This window comes from Gossypium hirsutum, chromosome D07 (genome assembly GCF_007990345.1).
Source record: "Gossypium hirsutum isolate 1008001.06 chromosome D07, Gossypium_hirsutum_v2.1, whole genome shotgun sequence".
In the NCBI taxonomy this organism is placed as follows: domain Eukaryota; kingdom Viridiplantae; phylum Streptophyta; class Magnoliopsida; order Malvales; family Malvaceae; genus Gossypium; species Gossypium hirsutum.
In genome coordinates this window covers 30,003,083-30,024,355 of record NC_053443.1, presented here as the reverse complement: position 1 = coordinate 30,024,355, position 21,273 = coordinate 30,003,083, and the positions used below count along the sequence as shown (strand labels likewise).

The window sequence follows — 21,273 nt, the reverse complement described above, 5'->3', positions numbered from 1 at the left end:
CACATTCTCGGGCATATTTGTCGAGTCTCACAAATTCTCTCTCATATTCTGCCACTGTCATGTGCCCCTGTTTTAACTCGAGGATTTCTTTATGTTTCTGATCTATAAATCTTTAACTGATATATTTCTTCCGAAATTCAATTTGAAAGAACTCCCAAGTAACACGTTCAACCACAGATACTAAGGTATTCCACCAATGGTACGCGGTATCTCTAAGCAAGGAAACAACACACTTGATGCATTCATCGGGAGTGTAAGATAATTCATCAAACACTCGGATAGTATTATCTAACCAGAACTCAGCTCACTCAGCATCATCATCAACAGTAGCTCTGAACTCTTCGGCCCTATATTTACGAATTTTATTGATAGGTAGCTTACTCGAGTGTATAGAATCAATAACTTGGGGAGCTACAAGAACTTGCGGGGGTAGAGGTTGTTGAGCATCCGGATTCATTTGAACGAACTCTGTAAACCACTCATTCATCATTTGGAAAAAGACTTGCTTTGCCTCTCTTTCGTGGCTACTAGCAATAACTCTAGAATCAGATTGCACTGCCCCTTGAATGGGAGCGGGTGCATTACTTTCAACATCATCAGCTACGGCTCGTTCGAGATCTATTCGCTATACGAAAACACATTTTGAATTGTCAGAAATTCATCACACTATCGCAGTATATAAATATGACATGTATAGCTAAACTCTCACACGCTACTTTAGTCCTAGAATCAACTAAATCGTAGCTCTGATACCAATTAAAATGTAACACCCCTAACCCGTATTTGTCGTCAAATTAGGGTTAAGAGGCATTACCTAACACAACACAGTCTAACATAGCCATTTATCACAATTCATGCCTACTAATCATATCTCATATACAAACCGTACTTTTTTAGTGCAAACCAATTCCACAATACAATTCATACACTAAAATTAACTAAGTCATAATCATTCTGCTACTCACATTTCGAACCAACTAACATACATCGATTCATATTACATTATAACGAAACACATCTACCAACTAAATCATATATATATACTTTAAAACATACTTCCCAAAAGAGCTTATAACATGACCGAATATACATAATAATTAGTATCTCTAATAAGCCATTCTGTATTGCAACTTATATACAATTCAAAATTTGACATAGTCTACACATGCCATATGTCACAATATCAAGCTTTCAAAATACCGAAATGGTGGTTGATAATGTGACGATAATCTTCGACAATCCCTGAGCTCGAGCGAGCTTTATGTATCTATAAAACAATGGAAGGATGCACAAAGTAAGTTTTGGAAGCTTAGTAAGCCATAAGCAAATAAATCATCTCAATGATATTTATAATTCAATTCAACTAGGTCGAATTCAAATGAATCTCAAACACATATACATTTAACTAACTCAGATAAATTCATATTATCACATTCAGTACTAAATTTACCTTAATATTTCATGAACATATAACTTTACACATACCTGAACCATTTAGCTCATATTTACATTCAGAATTGTTAAGAACACACGAAATTCATATAAAGCTCATACAATGCCATATCCCGGATATGGTCTTACATGTTAACGTATATCGATGCCACTATCCTAGACAGGGTCTTATATGAATCATATACGATACTAATGTCCCAGGCATGGTCTTACAAGTTTTCTCATTTTGATGCCAATGTCCTAGACATGGTCTTACACAAAATCACACCTTGAAAGTCCTAATATCATGACATCAATATCTAATACATTTCCTAAGGTTCATTCTGAGCTTTTGACTTCGTAATTAAATCAATTTATGCACAAAACCAATCATCCAATGCTCAAATCAATTCGGCAATATATATGTATACATATAAAAATCAATTCGGCAATGTATATTCAAATACGAATCAATTTGGCAATGTATATCTATATAAAAATCAATTCGAGAATGTATATCTATATACAAATCAATTTGGCAATGTATATCCAAATACGAATCAATTCGGCAATGTATATCCAAATAAAAATAAATTCGACAATGTATATCTATATACAAATCAATTCGGCAATGTATATCCAAATACGAATCAATTTGACAATGTATATCCAAATACAAATCAATTCGGCAATGTATATCTATATACAAATCAATTCAGCAATGTATCCAAATACAAATCAATTCGGCAATGTATATCTAAATACAAATCAATTCGGAAATGTATATCTATATACAAATTCCTTTGGTTAATTCTCATGTTGAAATTCTTTATTGATGGCCACTTCTTACTAAGATCAATGATCATTTTCATCATGAAGGCCATCTGATCATCTTTTTCTTTAAGGCTTGCAATTAGACTCTTCACTGTTTCTATTGTCTTTAAGGCTTGTAGTTAGACTTCGGAATTGGGCTTTAGGGGAGATGTTGGAATGACATGTTCACTTGATTTAACATATTTTTCCTTGAATGGTAAGTGGCTAGCTACACTTAATTCATGAGGAGAGACTTCTTCTGATATTCATGAGGAGAGACTTCTTCTGAGTCATGCGTTGGTAAAGAAGAATCATAGATTGAATTGTCATTAAGCATTGAAGAAGTTTAACCAAATAACTCAATGAGAGCTTTCATCTTTTGCTTAGTGTCATAGGGATGAGTAGGGACATTAGTGCTTGATGATAAAGCTAAACAAACTGCAAGATTAGCTTGAGTGAGCGTACTGATGATGGTCTTCTTTAAGGCCATAGCAACTTTGAACATTGACTTTTCAAAAGGAGATGAAAGGAAAGATTGTCCTACCAGGCGTGCCAGAAATTCGTACGCACAAATTTTGAGTCAAAAGTTGACTTGAAAATTTGGAGTCAAATTTATTGATAACTTTGAAAGGAAGTTACAATATCTAAAATTTTCTCGAATACAAAGAAAACCTCATTTGATTCTTCTCTCCAATTTGGCTTCGATCCATGGGTCACCTGACTTGGCCTTGGATGGATGTGGACTGCTTCAAATGTCATGGCGACTTGCTCTTGAAACAAGTTTAGACCTCCTTTCTTCAATTGATTTGGATCGAAAGGTGGCTTTCTCCATAAATGACTTTTGGCTTCTTCTCTGCAGTTGAACTAGATAGGAAGGCAGCTTTTCTTCAGAATTGATGTGATATTCTTTAGAATTCCTTCAAGTTCTTCGGCTTCTTCAGAGAATTCTATAGAGATTTTCTTGGCTTCCTGAACTTGTGTCCCTAGTTTAAAGTGGCTTAGTTGACCCCTTTTTATAATGTCAATTACTTGAATAAAATAGAGTTATTGTAGAATTTAATTGCTCCACTTAATTGTTCAACAAGAATTTAAATTCTTTTATTTATTTATTATTAATTTAATCAATTAGAGATAAAATAATCATTTTATTTCAAATTAGCTAAAAGATTGCACGTAAAGTTTAACAATGGTAAGTATGGATGTCAATGTTTAAATAAAACATGAGAAAGATAATTAAAGCATTGGTTGTGGCTCCGAGTATAAGTATTAATATTAATTAATATACTAAAACTTAAGAGTAATTGATAAACGGAAAAAATAAAAACCATCAAAATTGCAATAAGTGTAGTAAAATTATGTAACTCACATGATGAATAACATTACACGGAAACGAAAAGTAAGTATATTCTTACCGTATTTGAAATCATGAATATGTAATAATTTTATTAAAATTGTCTATATTTCTCAAGGAGATTGCATTTTATATACTAATTTTTCTTCATGAACGTAAATAAAATTGTTTATAAATACTTTCTTTAATATAATTACTAACCTTTATTGAAAAAGAAAAGGGGTGCTAAGGCATTTTGAAAATTATATTGAACTGAATTTCCAATTGTTAAATAGTATGAAGTAATAGAAATATAGAAGTTAACGGGGTGATAATAGAGGTGTTCATGAGTCGAGTCTAAAAATGATATTAATATTTTTTACGTTTGTCCAAGTCCGGCTTGAATATAGGCTTAAAATTTTATCCAAATTCGTCAATATTTGCAAAAGACTAACCCAAGCTCATTTTAGGCCCGCCCATATTATTTTTTATTTTTAAAAAAAATTTATTTTATTTTATTTTAATATTTTAATATTTTATAAATTTATAAATTTTTTATTTATTGAGAATTTTTATATAGTCATCTTAACATTATTTTAATGTTTACATTAGAGTAATATTATATATTTAGTATATGTTTATTTTTTTAATGTGTTCTAAATTACATAATATATAAAAATAACATAATATAAAGTATTATAAACTTAAAAATGGGTCGAATTGGGCTTGGGTATTGACTGTTCAAGCCTGAGCTTAAACAGGCTTATTTTTTTGCTCAAACTCATTTTTCGGGCCTAATATTTTTGTTCAAACCCTCCAAAATTTTGGGCGAGAAGCCTTGACCAAAGAACAGTTCTAGCTGGCAGGGCCTTAATCCCCTAAAAATGAAATTTTTTAGTTCAATCTCTTTAAAAATAATAAAATTGTAAATTAATTTATAATAAAACTGAACTTTAGCCCCTTAAATATGAAAAATAAAAAATATATTTAATCCCTTAAAAAATAAAGGAACTATAAATAATACATTGTAAACTTACATTTGGATCTCTTAAAAATTTTATAATTAAGTTTTAATCCCTTAGAAAAAATCTCTGACTTCGTTATTGGTTATAATATAAATTTTATTTAGAAGTAATAAAAAATTTAGATATGGTCGGGAAAGAAGAATTAATTCAGCTGAATTAAAAGAAATTAAGAATATGATAAGGTTAAAATAGAGAAGTAAAGAAATTTGGAGTAGTTGTAATAAGGGAAATGAATCTGTTGTTGTGTACCTTGCTTCAAATATGTTATATAAGAAAAGCAAAAAGGAAAATTATTAAAGTTGTAAAATGTTGATTATGATGATTGCTTAGAATGAAAAATAGGAGATGATGTAGTGTTATATATTCTATACCTTCAATTTATTTGTTCCGACTGGGTAGAAAGTTGCTGTGCATAAAACATCAACCAAAAACATATTGAAATATAAATGTGAGAACTCTAAGTTAATTTTGGATTACGTTGTAGAAATTAAAAGAATGATGCGTGGTGAATATTTTGTAGTAAATTATAGAATATTTGTATTGAGATTTTGTTTTTGTAAATCTCAATGTTTAGGGCAGATTACATATATAAGAGTAGAATGAGTATTTTGTAGTAAAATTTTATTGTGTAATATCAATTTTATTTTGAGGCGCTCTAATGTTACCCTTATAAAAGTGAAATTTAAAGCCCTCAAATAAGGGTTCCAAAATTTATTATAATGAAGTTAGTGAAAGAAATAATATATTAATTGAGGAGGGGATAAAATTTGGGAATTTATGCGATAAAAACATTTAATTACAAAATATTAAATGTACACATTTTTTAATAAAAATATAGTGAAAAATAAATTTAATTTTTTTAAAACACACATAGATTAGCTATAGATCAAAGAATGTACATGAACCAAGATTAAGTTAAAAAAAAATTTAAAATTTATAAGAATGGAAATTGAGGTTGATATTTTATTAAGTATTGGTCAATGAGAAGTTTTTTTTGGGCATTGTCGTAATTAAGCGTTTTTAAAATAAAAAAGGTGAAAAAGCATTGGAATTTGCATATTGGTCACACAACAAAAGCTAGAAAAACACTAAAATTGAGCAAAACCCTAAAATCTTGTAAATTATAAAAGAAAGATTCATTACTAAGATATGGTAAAGTTTGAATATGTAGTATAAATTATTGCCATTTTAAAAGAAATGATTCCAAAAATAAAATAATTATTCCTATAGAAAAAAGTCAATGTAGAGTAATGTTAGGTCACATGTAAAAATTATTACTTGGCAAGTAAAGAAGTGGCTGAAATTTTCTAAATATGAAAACGTTTTTTTTTCTTTTATATTATTATTATTATTATTAATGACAAAAAAAACTTACTTTAAAAATAAGTCCCACTTTAAAAATAGTTAAAAAAATATTTTGGAACACAAAACACTTATCCAAAACTCAAAGTTTCTACTTTTATTTTGGTACCTTCTTTTATAATATACGAATTTTTCATCCCGTGTTATACACGAGTTAATTATTTGTATCAACTAAAAGATATTTAATTATTTTATATTTTTTAAAATAAAGTTTAAAAAATTCAAAAAAATCAAATTTTATTAAAAAAATTATTAAACTTTTAATTGGTTTCAAAATCGTCATTAGGCTTGGAAATTTTGGATCAAGAATAACCTTCCCAACTCTCTTAAATGGCGAACTGGCCCTCTATATCATATTTTGACAATTTTAAAAAATAGTTGAAAATAAAAATTAGAATTAATTTAATTAAAATTTAACATTGAATGAAATTATTTAAATTAGATGGAAGCCTAAAAATAAAATAAAAATTCATTAGTTTATTCAAAATTGATATATTACTTTCTTTCAAGTTGAAAACTAAAATCATGTAATTAATTCATTTTACATTCTATCTGTTATGGGTTAAAACATTCACTGTTAATCTTTCCTTAATTGTTGTTATGTCAGTTAATGTTAGTTCTGTTTTCTTTAATTGTCGTAATGTAAACGCACCGTTTTAGAGGTCTAAATCATGAGTCAAATGACCCGTATTGGGTAGTAGTAAAACACGCCGTTTTAGGAAGAAAGGCAGCTAACTGATGCCAGCTGTAATTGGTTATTTGTTGTCTTAATCACGAGGAAAGGAGGCAAAACAGCTATGAAAAAGAAAAGAAGAATTATTCTCTCTTTCTCCTTTCATCTTTCTAGATTCTTTCTTCTCTTGCTGCTAAAATTCTCTATCTTATTCTGGTTCGTCACAAAGGTATCAGAGACAGTACATTCCTCATGGCTACTGACGGCATCACCACCAAACTACAAAAGGAAATGGGTCAACTTCAGCAGGAGTTATCTCAATTGCGAGTCGACATTGATGCCAAATTGGACACACGACTCAAGGAGTTTCAGGAAGGATTTAAAGGTGATATGAGGTTTGAGTTGTACTCCGTGCTCGAGCAGTTCCTCGGTCAACCACAACATGGGGGAACTGGCAGTATCAATCAGAGTAAAGGGAAGGAAATACTCGAAAAATCTCCTCCTGGTTTTCCTCCTTGTGACTTTTTTATACTATCACCTAAGGTAGATCTCGATCCTGTAGGCCCTTTTGCACGTTGCACGTCCTTGGAGCCCAAGGTTAAAGTTACGATATGAATGTCCTTGATTTGATGGTACTAATTTCAGGGGGTGGTAGTCCAAACTGGAACAATTTTTTAAGGCAGAGGGAGTGGATGACCATACCAAGGTACGGTTGGTCATGCTACATTTGGAGGGTAAAGCCTTGGACTGGCACCATTTGTTCGCGTAGAGGCAAGGGGGTTTGCATCAGTTGACATGGGAAGTCTATACACGTGGCTTACAAACTTGATTTGGGTCTAATATTTATCAGGATCGTATAGAGAAACTCGCCTCTCTTAAACAACAAGGCACTGTGGATTAGTTTCATGATCGTTTTGTGAGTTTACTAAGGGTGAGTTTGGATGAGCGGTGCGTTTACCTATGGTTAGTGTAAAAAAAGTGGTGGCGATGAGATTAGATATTGTAGCGATACTGTAGCATAAGACAAAAAGTAAGCTAAATGCATCGCACCGCACCCAATCGCCTATCCAAACCCACCCTAAACCAAATACACCTTCCTAAATGACATACCTTGAGTATCTTCATCAACAACTTACAACTTGAGGTCAGTCAATATCTTAAGCTCTTTAAACCTCAAAATCTTGTTGATGGATATTTGGTAGCTAGACAGGTCGAAACCATTTTGAAAGAAACCTCTGAGAAGCACATCATATTGAATGAAGGGTCTATATATTCAAAAACCATGTTGTCAAGTTCTCACGGCAAGGGTACAGGGTTTGTGCACTCAACTTCTTAAGGGTATAAAGTTCTTAGCTCTAATGTTAGCATACAAGCTACAGGGGGTCACTTGTTAATAATTCTAAATTGCCAACTAAATCTTTTTCTCAATCTGAAATGGACGATAGAAGAAAACGGGGTTTGTGTATCTGGTGTTCTAAATATACACCAGGCCATGGTGCAACAAGGCGCAACTATATCAACTAGTGATCGATCCTTTCGCTGCTGCTGTTGAAACATTGAAGAGTCCAACCATTGAGGAATTTTAAGACTGCTTGAAATAGTTGGAGACAGATGAGTCTGATGTCATTCCTTCTTCCCCAGTCTTTTCCCTACATGCAATGCAAGGTACTCAAGGTTCCCAAACTATGAGACTGGCAGCTCACATCTCGGTTAAATGGAAGTGATCCTTCTGGTAGGTACAAGGAGCACCCACAATTTCATTGACTCTTAATTAGCTAAGAAATTGAAGTTATCAATAGTTTCTACAGATAGACTAAAGGTGCTCATTGCTAGTGGTGACAAATTATTAACTCAAGGCTTGTGCAAATCAATTACTTGGACAATTCAAGACCTCCAATTCAATACAAATTTTTTGGTTTTACCAATCAAAGGCTGTGACTTTGTACTTGGGGTTCAATGGTTGTCTTCATTGGGACCTATTGTACGTAATTTTGACCTTTTGACCATGCAGTTTCAATACCAAAATAAAAAAATGTTTACTCAAAGGCATTCCACCTGGAAGTCTTCAATTGGTGTCTGGTGACCAGCTTTCTAAGAATTTTAGTCTGTTAGACATTGGCCCTTGTCCTATGATGTTGTCTGTTTATGCTCAATTGATATTATCATTACCACCATCCAGCTCAAGTTCTGCATTGACCAATCTCTTGCAAGAATTTGATGATGTTTTCCAACCCCCCACTGGCCTCCCTCCACATAGGCCACAGGATCATTGAATTCCCTTACAAGATGAAACTAAAGTGGTTCGTGTCAGACCCTATAAGTACCCTGCCATACAAAAGAATGTAATCAAAAAATTAGTCCAGAAAATGTTAGACTGGTGTGATAAGAGACAATACTAGTCCCTTTGCATCTCCTATAGTCATGGTTAAGAAAGAAGATGGAAGTTGGCGCATGTGTGTTGATAATAGACAACTTAATCAATTCACCATCAAGGATCAATTTTCAATACAGTTATTGAAGAGCTCTTAGATGAATTGGGAGAAGCCACTGTATTATCCAAATTAGACCTTCGATCCAGATATCACCAAGTTTGTATATGTGATTAAGACATTCATAAAACTATTTTTTGAACCCATGAAGGACACTATGAGTTCTTGGTTATGCCATTCGGCTTGACCAATGCGCCCTCGAGTTTTCAAGCTTTAATGAACCAAGTGTTCAAACAGTTCCTCAGGAAATTTGTCTTGGTTTTCTTTGATGACATCCTTGTTTATTCCAAGGATTGGCCTGATAATTTAGAACATTTATGAGAGGTCCTTCACCTCTTCAAAATCAACCATTTATATGCAAAAAAATCCAGATGCAATTTTGGAACAAACCAAGTGGAGTACTTGGGGCATCTTATAGCAGTTGGTTCTGCTAGCATGGACAAGTCCACGATTGAATGGGTACTTACTTGGCCAGTTCCTCAATTTGTGAAAGATTTGAGAGGATTTCTTAGACTCTCAGGTTACTACAGATGTTTTATCAAGGGCTGTAGGATTATAGTTGCTCCCCTTATAGCTCTCCTTAAGAAAAAAGTGCCTTGGTAGTGGACTAAATTGACTCAATCTGCTTTTCAGACACTTAAAGAAGCTATTTGTAGTGCACTAGTTTTAGCTCTTCCTGGTTTCACAGAATAGTTTTGTGTTGAAACAGATGCCTACAGTTAGGGAATTAGAGTATTCCTATAGCAAAAGTGTAAACCTGTAGCTTATTTCAGCAAAGCTCTTGGTGTTAATCACCAAGCTTTATCTATCTATGATAATGAGATGATGGTTGTTATTATGGCAATAAAAAAATGACATCCTTACTTGGTTGGTCGTCACTTTTTTATTCGAACCGACCACTAAAGTCTCAAATTCTTGACTAATAATCAAACAATCACACCCTATCAACAAAAATGAGTGACCAAAATGCTTAGTTACGATATCTCTGTCACTTACAAAAGGGGAATCCATAACACTGTAGTTAATGCCTTGTCACGCCGGCCTCACATGAAATAAAGACAGTTGTTTCAATGTACTGATCAATTGTCCCTCACTTGGTCTGCTATTTGGTCTCATATACTTGAATCTTATGCTCACAATTTTGGGCTCCAATAAATTTGTCAAGAGCTACAGTCTCAGCCACAAACCCACCCTAAATACTCTTGGGATGGGGTAGTTCTTCAAAGGAAAGGAAAAATTGTGATCGGAAGTAATATTAACCTCAGAAAACAACTATTTGATTTGTTTCATGGAGGTGCCATTAGGGGTCACTTAGGAATGCAAGCTACTTGTCAGAGGCTGTCCAACACGGTATATTGGAAGGGGCTCTCTACGGATGTGCGATGCTGGACATGAGAGTGCATGGTATGCCAAGCATGCAAGGGTGATAACTCAGCCTATCCTGGTTTGCTATAGCTATTACCAATTCTTGATAAGGTTTGGATTGTTATAAGTATGAACTTTGTGAAAGGGCTTCCTATTTCAAGAGGGAAGAGCACCATTCTGGTAGTAGTGGATCGCATGACCAACTATGGCCACTTCATAGCTTTGGGTCACTCTTTTATTGTTGTTTCAGTGGCGACTGAGTACTTCTAGCAGATTTACAAGCTCTATGGAACCCCTGAATCAATAGTCTCAGATAGGGACAAGGTTTTCTTGAGTCATTTTTGGCAAGAGTTGTTCAAAAACCTTAGTACTTAGTTGCATTTATCCACAGCATACCACCCTTAAACCGATGGCCAGACGGAGGCATTGAACAAATGTCTTGAAGGGTACTTGCAATGTATGTCGGGGGAGAAACCTTCAGAGTGTGCTACTTGGTTGCCCTTAGCTGAATGGTGGTACAACACCACTTATCACACTACCATTCATATGACCCCTTATGAAGCCCTGTATAGGCAAGAGCCCCCAGTTCATTTACCTTACCTAGCTGGAGTGTCCTAAGTGGCTACTTTTGACAAGTGCCATCAGCACAAGGAAAATGTCAAGGAACTGTTAAGTTTTAATTTGAAAAAAAAAAGGAACAAATGAAATAGATAGTTGATCACAAGCGTTCTGACAGGGAGTTTGCAATCGGTGACTTGGTTTATGTGAAACTTCAACCTTATTGACAATATTCATTAAAGAAATTTCGAAATCAAAAGCTTGCTCCCCGTTATTTTGACCCTTTTCCTATGAAGTCGCGCATAGGCAAGGTTGCTTATAAGTTGACATTGCCTACCACTGCTAGAATACACCCAACTTTTCATGTATCCCAACTCAAGAAACATGTGGGCACAGCCATGGTTTTAGCTCAACTACCAGTCACCAATGTTGAAGGCTCATTGTTCAAGGAACCGATTCAAGTTTTAAATAGACGAATGGTTAAGAAAGGTAATGCAGTTGCTACAGAAGTCTTAGTGGAATGGGCGAATACTTTTCCAGAGAAATCTACATGGGAAGACTAGAACGACCTCCTTCGTCGTTTTCCATATTTTGATCTTGGAGGACAAGGATCTGCTGCAAGGGGAGGCTACTTGTTATGGGTTAAAACATTGACTGTTAATCTTTCTTTAATTGTTGTTATGTCAGTTAATGTTAGTTCTGTTTTCTTTAATTGTCGTAATGTAAGCGCACCGTTTTGAAGGTCTGATTCATGAGTCAAATGACGCGTATTAAGTAGTAGTAAAACACATCGTTTTGGGAAAAATGGTAGCTAACTGATGCCAGCTATAATTGGTTATTTGTCCTCTTTATCACGAGGAAAGGAGGCAGAAACTATTATAAAAAAAGAAAAGAAGAATTATTCTCTCTTTCTCCTCTCATCGTTCTAGATTCTTTCTTCTCTTCTTGCTAAAGTTCTCTACTGTTTTCTAGTTCGTCACACTATCATTATGCAATACACTAACTGTTCATTTTTTAATTACTCTAATTTGACATACTAAATTTAAAATAAAAGGTAAATTTGAGATATTATTTTCTTAAAATTGTTATAATTGTTTGAATTTGATGATATGTCATTCATGTTGTTTTTGTGTTACATAGATTAGATATTTTACTCGATCTTATCTAGGGGTGTGAAAATTTTGGGTAAAACCGAATGAATTCGATTAACCGAACGAATTCAGTTAATCGGAATTCGATCGGGGTCAGTTAATAATTTTTTGGAAGTTTGATTAATAGTTAATTCAGTTCGAAATCGGTTAATATTTTATACGTTTTATACTTGTTTTAACCAAAAAAACAAAAATCATATAAATTTCGATTAACTGACCGAATTAACCGAAAAAGTTCCGTTCAGTTAATTTTTTTGAAAAATTTTCGGTTTGGTTAACAATTAAGGGTTTAAAAGGGTCGATTAATTCGATCAATGGTAGTTCGGGTCAGTTAACCGATTGAACACCTCTAATATTATCGCGTGTTTTTAATTTTTAAAAAATTATAATATTATTTCTAATTTTTTATATTATAATAGAAAAATTAAAAATATTTTTTTTTCTGTAATACTATTTATATATAAAAATAAGAGTTCGAAGCAGAACCATCATAAATTTATGTGAAAACTATAAAGGGTCAGATATGCATAATATATTAATCTATAATAAATCACAATAATCAATTTTACATGAAAAATAAAATTATTTGATTTTTTTAAAGTAATAAGTTTATTGTTAAGATTATCGTAAGAGCTATCAACAAAATTGTTAAAATTTTAAAAAAAATACAAATTTAAAGACAAGATGCAACAAATTAAAGTATAAATTCATTTTCATTAAAAATAAAGGTCAATTTGACATGTTGAAACTATATAATATATTTGCATGCACATGTAATATATTTTTTTTGAACATGTAACATTTTTATTAAATGTTAAACGTATTATTGCTATCAATTCATTTTCAGTAAATCAATCTGTGTATCATTTTAATCGCTAATGTGATACAATTAAGGTTTTTTTTTTTATAGATTTGATACAATAACTTAAACATAGTAATAAAAAATATAAATTATTAAATAAAAATTGTCTCAACTTTTTTAAGGTAATTCGTTATCTTATTTCGTTCTCAACATTTACATTCCTTATGAGTAGTGGCGGAGTCAAGGGAGGGTTGACGAGTTCGGTCCCCTTAAAATGAAAAATATTTTATTTAGGCTTTTTATAATTTATAAAATTTTAAATTAGTATTGGTAAATTTGCACTTTGGCCCACCAAAAAATAATAAAATTTTGATTTAATCCTTTAAAAATTATAAAGATATAGATTTTAAATTGGTGAAATTGCATTTTTACTATTGTAAAAAATGTTCAATTTAATTCCCCCTAAAAAAGAAGAAAATTTCTCGCTCCACCACTGCTTATGAGAAAGCTTTCTCAGTTTTTTTTATCTGACCTATCTACAATTGTTTTTCAAATCAATGGAAAGAATGAATTGTTAAAGTCAATATCTTGCATTGTTGTATCATTTGTTTCTTATCTTTTGTTTTGCCGAGCAGTGCGGCGGTGTCAGCCTCCAATCGCCCACCTTTTTCTCCCTCTCACCAATTTTTTCTTTTTGTATTCTTCTTATTCACTTAACATGTCTTCACTCTTTTCAATTTATAGATCTATTTTGTGGAGTTATCATTATCATTATCATTATCATTATCATTATCATTATCATTATCATTATCATTATCATTATCATTCCCTTTTTTGGTCATGTTTCTAGCTTTATCCTTTGTTTCTCGTGCTTTGGTTGTTTGTTACTCCAGGCCATATTCTTGTTTCTCGATTTAAACGTCCAAACACCTGCTGTCAGCAGTTGGTCGTCATCCTCCTTGTTCTGCTCTATTTTTTTATGTCCTCTTTCGATTTAATAACCCCTTTTGGGGCTTTTTCTATGCTTTCATGACTCTTTTCTCCTCTCTCAAGCAAAAATTTTTAGGAGGGTTGGGTGTGTTGTTCAGAGGTCATGTTAATAACTGAAAGGTTCAAGTCCTTTCCATTCATGTTTTAGCTTTGTTCATCTTGTTTCCCATGTTAGTAATCAAAAGGTTAGTCTTTTCCATTTGTGTTTTAGCTTTGTTCATCTTGTTTCCCGTGCTTTGCCCTTCTTTGTCCAAGTTGAGTCATCATACTCAAGCCATTTTGAGTCGTTGACTACTCTATTGCCAAAACTGCTCCCATCATTTTCAGTCGATTTGCTCCTAGTTCTTCACTCTCTTTCTATCTGATTTGTCTCTATCATGAAAAAGAATGGAGATTTCTCGCCCTAGCAACATTTTTTTGTAAAAACTGTCGTTACAATGGTCATTAATTCTCCCTCTATCCTTAGGTGGAATGTCGTTACTATCATAAACATGGCCACCTTATTCACAACAATTCGATTCAGCCCCTTCAGACTGGTGAAACTACTAAAGTTGATGGATCTCTTTACTCCAAAGGTGTTTTCCCTGTTCCTAATTCATTATTTGCTACTACTGCTTCCACAATTTTGCTTTCCTCTCATTAAAAGGCTTAGTTTCCAAACTCAAGCTACTGTCCACAGCACTACCTTAAGTTTGAGGATGTTAAAGTGAATATCTTACATTATTATATCATTAATAAGCATATCATATCATATTTAATTAATTAACATAATATTATATCATATCATATATTTTTCTTATTTGAGTATCTAATTTCTATTATAAATAGGTTGTGTAACCTAATGTAAATCAAGACGTAATATTATTTCTTTCACACATAAATTCATCCCTCTCTCTTTTTCTTAAGTTTGTAACATGAATAAAATTTAGCATTTCATGATTCTAAATACTAAAAACCATGAAATTCAAATTTGTTTTTAAACCTTTCAATCATTAATCAATTTAGTTTTTGGAGCTTTTCTGGTGTGAGAATGCTTAAACAAGATGAGACACAATTTTTAATTAAGTCTAACATCCAATTGATATATCTACTTTTTAGGATGAATTAATATTTTTCAAATTTCCCTAAAAATAGGCATGCATGTGAATAACTTTAACTTTCATAAAAATTGATTTGAAAATTTTAAGAAGTTGAGATCATTTTTTTAATGTATAACACTATGTTTGGTTCACATGAATGGCATAGCCATTCCTACCTTATTCTACACAACAAAGCCATTTAATTGTTTGGTTGGTTGTAAAGCTTATTCCATTGAATAGACATTACAAGCTAATTCTACAAAAACACTAAATAGCAATTTAGTGTCACCCCCAATGAATGGCTATTCAATGGTTCCAGGAATATACCAAATTCTTTTTCTTCCTTTCCTACCCATCTTACATCCTTTTAAAACTCCCAATGAGATTTTTTCAATAAACTTTAAAGTTGATCAAGTTTGAGTATGAAATTTCTCTGTGTTCCTATTTAAACTTCATCTCTTCTTACTTTCTCCTTAAATTTTCAATTTTACCCTCACCATTCTCTTTAAGTTCAACCCTAAAATAATATACCTATGGAGAACTGTTAGGCAAAGTTCACGGTGGTCCCTTTTGCGGCGGCACTAGTAATTAAGACGTTGAAGGAACTAGAGAGGGATAGGAAGAAGACCAAAAACATCAAGCACAATGACATCGGTCTTGATGACATCATTGAGATCACTAAGGTAATGAGACCAAGGTCAATGGTTAAGGATTTGAAAGGTACGGCTAATGAGATTTTAGGCACGTGTGTTTTAGTTGGGCATATCGTTGTTGGTAAAAACCTTAAAGATTTGTTGCAAAAAATCAATGATGGCGATTTTAATGTTCCTTTGGAATGAGCAATTTTGTTTTTAATTTTAAATTTTGTTGAATTTTAAAGTTTTGAACAATTTTCGAAGAGTTTTATCTTTTGAGTTTAACAACTATTGATCCACAGGTTTTTTTTCTTCAAAATGCAAGTTTTGATTGGTAGTATTTCTATTTGGTAAGCGAGAAAATGAAATGGAAAATTGAAGTTTTGCTATTGGTTCTGCTTAGCAAGTATCAAATGAATATGAAAAAAAATGGTTGCATTTTTAGGAATTCATTCATATTGGTTTGCATTTTTATGTATGTGTAAATTGTGTGTTGCTATTGGTCTATTTGGATGTTGGTTTTATGGTGTGTTGATGTCTTGTGTGTGTGTGATCGCTACTCGGATGATTGGGGTGCCTCCTTCGATACCCTCTATATTAATATGTCGAGCTATGATCAGAGCTTTGATAGGTGGCCTGATATGGAGGATTGGGGCCTCAAATGGATCTTGACATGTAAGGTATGTTGATTTAAGAGCATTTTGATCTTCGAGCTCTTGGGTGATCGCATTGGGGTACCTCTAGGGTGTGCTCTGATGCTTTTAGACAAAGTAAAGGTTTGATAGAGAGAGTAGTTTATCTGTGTGATATTATACATTACTACTACCAATTTGGCGAGCCCTTTATAGTTCTACATATTGAGCTATAATTTGAGCTTTGATGAGGGCAGCCTCATCTTGAGTGTGTTATGATGTGTTTTGAGCTTAGGCCCTCTTTTGGACTCTTTAGGTGTTATAACCCCCAAAGGATCAACACGATGAATACTAAACTTGTCGATTTTATTAAATAGTTTTTTTTATTGTAGTAACATGATATTTGATTTTGGATTAGGATTCTTGGTTTGATGTTTTATTCTTTAATTTCGATATGTATAACAGTTACCATGTCACATCACGTAAGCTATGATGTATGCATAGCATGTACAAGGAAATTTGTTTCTCTTGTACCATTGTTGAAATGAGATTGTAGCATTGTGCATTACAAAACAATCACTTTTTGTATATGTGTAAATGAGTTTTGTACTGTAATTGGACTCTTGAAATCCGACCATGGTTTGTTATGTTAAGATGGATAGTTCCTTTCTCTTGCATGTTGATGTTCTTTTCTATTGCATTCATAAAGTGTCATGTGGGATAGTTTTTGGATGTGAGAGCATGTTTAGTTCGATGTAATTGCTATTCCATTTCGTCCCTATTCCGTGCGTTACAGTAATTCCAAGCTAAGAGCATGTTTGGTTCACCGTTTAAGTGATTTCGCAGAATTCTATTCCGTCCCTATTCCCTCAACTCTTGTAATAGGAATTCAGGGGTTGGGGGTCTGAATTGCTATTCAAAACCACCTGTAATAACATTTTTCCTTTTTTGGACCAAAATAGCCTGCCTCTCTTCTTCATCGTTTTCACTTTCACTTCAGCTGATTTTTTCCTCGACATTTATCCCTAAAGTGAACCTTAGAAATTAGCTACTTAATCGATGACAAATCAAGCATCCATTTGTCATCTTCATCTTAATCTTCCTTCTAGTTGAACCTTTTTATTTACAGTAAGTGCCTTTGATTCCTTTTTTTTTCCTCTAATTTTTTTATTTAAAGTTCTTTCACTTTTTTCAACTTTTTTTCCCTTTTCGTATTTGGATATAAACTAGCAAAGCAAAGCTTGTTTCCAATTATTTTAGGGCAATTTAGGGTTAAAAAGTTTTTTCATTTCTTTTCGATTATTTTAGGGCAATTTAGGGTTAGATAAATGTTTTTCCAGGCTCCACTTACACATCAGGCATCCAGATAGATGTTTCTTATGTGGATAAAGGGAAGTGATGAAATCTCAGAGCCATTACATTATCTGCAAACTGTAAATTGGTCAACATGATTAATATTTGACCACTAGCGAAAAACGAGGGATTGGTATTGCCAGCCACTCAACAAACTATAAATTGGGCAACATGATGAACCTTGGACTAGCATTTTCTAAATTCAGCTGCATATAAAGAAACAACATTGATAGATATAACATTTGCATGTAAGATTAGACTTGAAACTTACCGTATGGTTAGCGAGACTTCTTTAGCCATTTTGGAGGCTTCATTTTCTTCCTCGAATCATTAGGGATTTTATCATCAATAAAGGGCTGTAAATAGTGAGAAAATAAATACCATAGCGAGAAAAATATAGAATGTTATAGGTTCTTAATAGCAGCAATGAGAAAACCATCCATGGATCTCAATGAACAGAAAGATTAGGATAACAACACTTCTAAGAACATGTTCAAGTACAATTTCCAGACAGTTCTAGAAGGCCAACTACGATTAACAACACTTCTAAATAGTTCATATATGATTAGGTATTGGAAAATATAACAACCCAGGGTTGTAGCTTCATAGAACAGATTCCTTGTATTATAAAGTGCAGGAAGAGGTATATATGCAACTAGAATTAACTAATTGTAGTGAGACCAAAGATAATCATAATTACATATTTAGAAGTTTAGACTAAAAATGTTACTCAATAGATATACATAAATGAAATACCTCATTCCACTTTTTCTAAAGCTGAAGAAGTTCTTGACAGTATGTAAGGCATTCACCATGGTATACATCAGCTAATTCTTTTATTAATGCCTTCCTCTTAATAATGCCAATCACTGCATAAACATGCATACCTTTTAAGAGATGGTGAAGCAAAGAGATTTTGAGGTTTACAGAAGAATTTCATAAAAGGTCTTCAAAGATCCCCAGCTAAAAAAATCCTAAATCTATTAGCAAAGCTACCACATTGGTGGACTGAAGGTAAGGTTAAACTGTCTAAATTAGTTAGACTCGGATGTGCGTGAAATTAGAAGATCCTTATTAGATCATATATCCAAACCCGTGTTTAGATATGCGTTAGCCACAGGTAATGCAACAAAAATGAAGTCCAAATAACATAGTAAACCATAACCCTCCCTCTCATCAACACTGTAATAGCCATAACCATTTGAATATTGAAGTAACTGATATACTTTCAAGTTAAAGCAACTTCTTAAAAAGGCGAAGAGTGCTTCGCATAAAATTAAAGCTACTGAATGATAATTTCTCAAATAGAAAAAAACCAGGCAGACAGAGATCAATATCTAAGTTAAAGCAATAGAATTTAGTCTTTCACATAGTACCATTATACCAACAAATAATTTCTACAAATAATAAAAGCTATTTCAAGTACTGTAAACGCAATTCACAATTGATTACATAGCTCTTTGAACCCAAAACTTTTCCAACAAAAAAAAAATCTTACCAAGCGATACCTATAAAGATCACTCTTCTTTAATCAAAGAGCATAAACCAATAAAAACCCAAATTTACAAAAAGAGAAACAGAGAAGAAAACATTAAGCACAGAGATCAAAACCCTTAAACGGAAAAACAAAAAAAAACCAGAAAGCAAAAATAACAGAGGAAAAATGGTACTTCAACTAGGATCGAATGGAGGACACCGATCTGGCTGAGCATCAGCAGGAGAAGGTTGGTTCTGTTCTTGGCTCATGGCTTGGGACTCTTGAAGATTCTTTTTCTTGGGGGGTATGCCTTAGAATGATAAACAACTGTTAGAGATAACCCAGTCTAAGCATTCTTTTGTTATTACTATGGAGAGACCACATGGTTTTAGGATTTTGATTTTATATATTTTACTTTGCGCTACATTGTTGATGGTACATACACTAAGAAACCAAAACTGGGTTTTTGTCGGCCTTTTCGTTAAAGTCCACATTTTTTTCCGACTCTATGCCCTGGTTCCTATTATAGCGGTAATTTATAGTACTTGAGTGTCGTGATTAAAATGTATAACTCTGGGATTGATATTGATGATGTGCTGTTAATGAATAAATCGAGTTTTATTTGCCAAATGACAAGTTATTTTAAAAATATAAATTGAGTGTTGTTAATGGTGAGTTTTGTTTAAACTCCTTTATTATTTTCATGCTTGAAATTCTTATCAATTTTACATGGATGATTTGGCGATAGTTAAATAGGGAAAAAATTGTTCTTTATAAATTTCATGGTTGCTACTGTTTTGTACTGGTTAAACTCGTTTATTTCAGATTTAGTTGTTGTCCAGTTAGTGCAAAAATTTCCTGTTGCTCAAGCAAAGTAGATGTTGTTGCTGCTCATTTTTGTACTTTTAAAGCCCTATTTAAGTATTGCAATTTGAAGTGTTTAGTTGCTGGAAATTGAGATGTTTTATTGCTGTAATTGAGGTGTATAAATGTTGTTAATAGAGATGTTAAAGTGCTGCAAATTGAAGTGTTTAAAAGCTGTAAATTGAAGAGTTAAAGTGTTGAAAATTGAAGTATTTAAATGCTATGAATTGAAGTGTTAAAGTGTTGCAAATTGAATTGTTTAAATGTTGTAAATTGAAGTGTTTTAAGTACTGCAAATTGAATTGTTTAGTTGCTGGAAATTAAGATGTGTTATTGTTGTAATTGAGGTGTATAAATGTTGTTAATAGAGATGTTAAAGTGCTGCAAATTGAAGTGTTTAAATGCTGTAAATTGAAGAGTTAAAGTGTTGCAAATTGAAGTATTTAAATGCTATGAATTGCAGTGTTAAAGTGTTGCAAATTGAATTGTTTAAATGTTGTAAATTGAAGTGTTTTAAGTACTGCAAATTGAATTGTTTAGTTGCAGGAAATTAAGATGTGTTATTGTTGTAATTGAGGTGTATAAATGTTGTTAATAGAGATGTTAAAGTGCTGCAAATTGAAGTGTTTAAATGCTGTAAATTGAAGTGTTAAAGTGTTGCAATTGAAGTATTTAAATGATGTGAATTGAAGTGTTAAAGTGCTGCAAATTGAAGCATTTAAATGTTGTAAATTGAAGTGTTTTAAGTACTGCAAATTGAATTGTTTAGTTGCTAGAAATTGAGATGTTTATCGTTGTAATTGAGGTGTATAAATGTTGTTAATTGGGATGTTAAAGTGTTGTAAGTTGAGGTGTTTAAATGTTGTAAATTGAAGTGTTTAATTGCTGTAAATTGAGGTGCTCAAATGTTGTAAATTGAAGTGTTTAAGTTCTGCAAATAATATATAATTTAATAACATTCTTAATATAATTATCTCAACAAACGAAACAAAAAAAAAGTAAAATACTACAAAAAAATCATGTTATGGTAAGAATGTAATGCATATGGAGTTTTAGATTTTATTTAAATAAAAATAATAATTGAATATTTCAAAATACATAATTTTTAAGATATTTAACACACTATATACCTATAATCGAATTGAGTTAATACAAAATAAAAGAAATTAAGACCTTATTTTCTTTTCTCATAAAAATTATTAAATTCATATTATTTTTTTCCTTTTACTAATTTTAACTATTCA

General features: G+C 32.4%; 1 long non-coding RNA gene across 1 annotated transcript; it reads right to left on the bottom strand.

Annotated features, from left to right (window-relative positions):
* Nucleotides 1-972: 972 nt before the first annotated feature.
* LOC121219044 (uncharacterized) lies at nucleotides 973-19,633 on the bottom strand. Its single transcript, XR_005915562.1, has 4 exons — nucleotides 19,359-19,633; nucleotides 18,445-18,557; nucleotides 17,960-18,044; nucleotides 973-1,267 (listed from the first exon to the last, which is right to left on the bottom strand). It is a non-coding gene; the product is annotated as an uncharacterized lncRNA (long non-coding RNA).
* Between the last annotated feature and the right edge of the window lie 1,640 nt (nucleotides 19,634-21,273).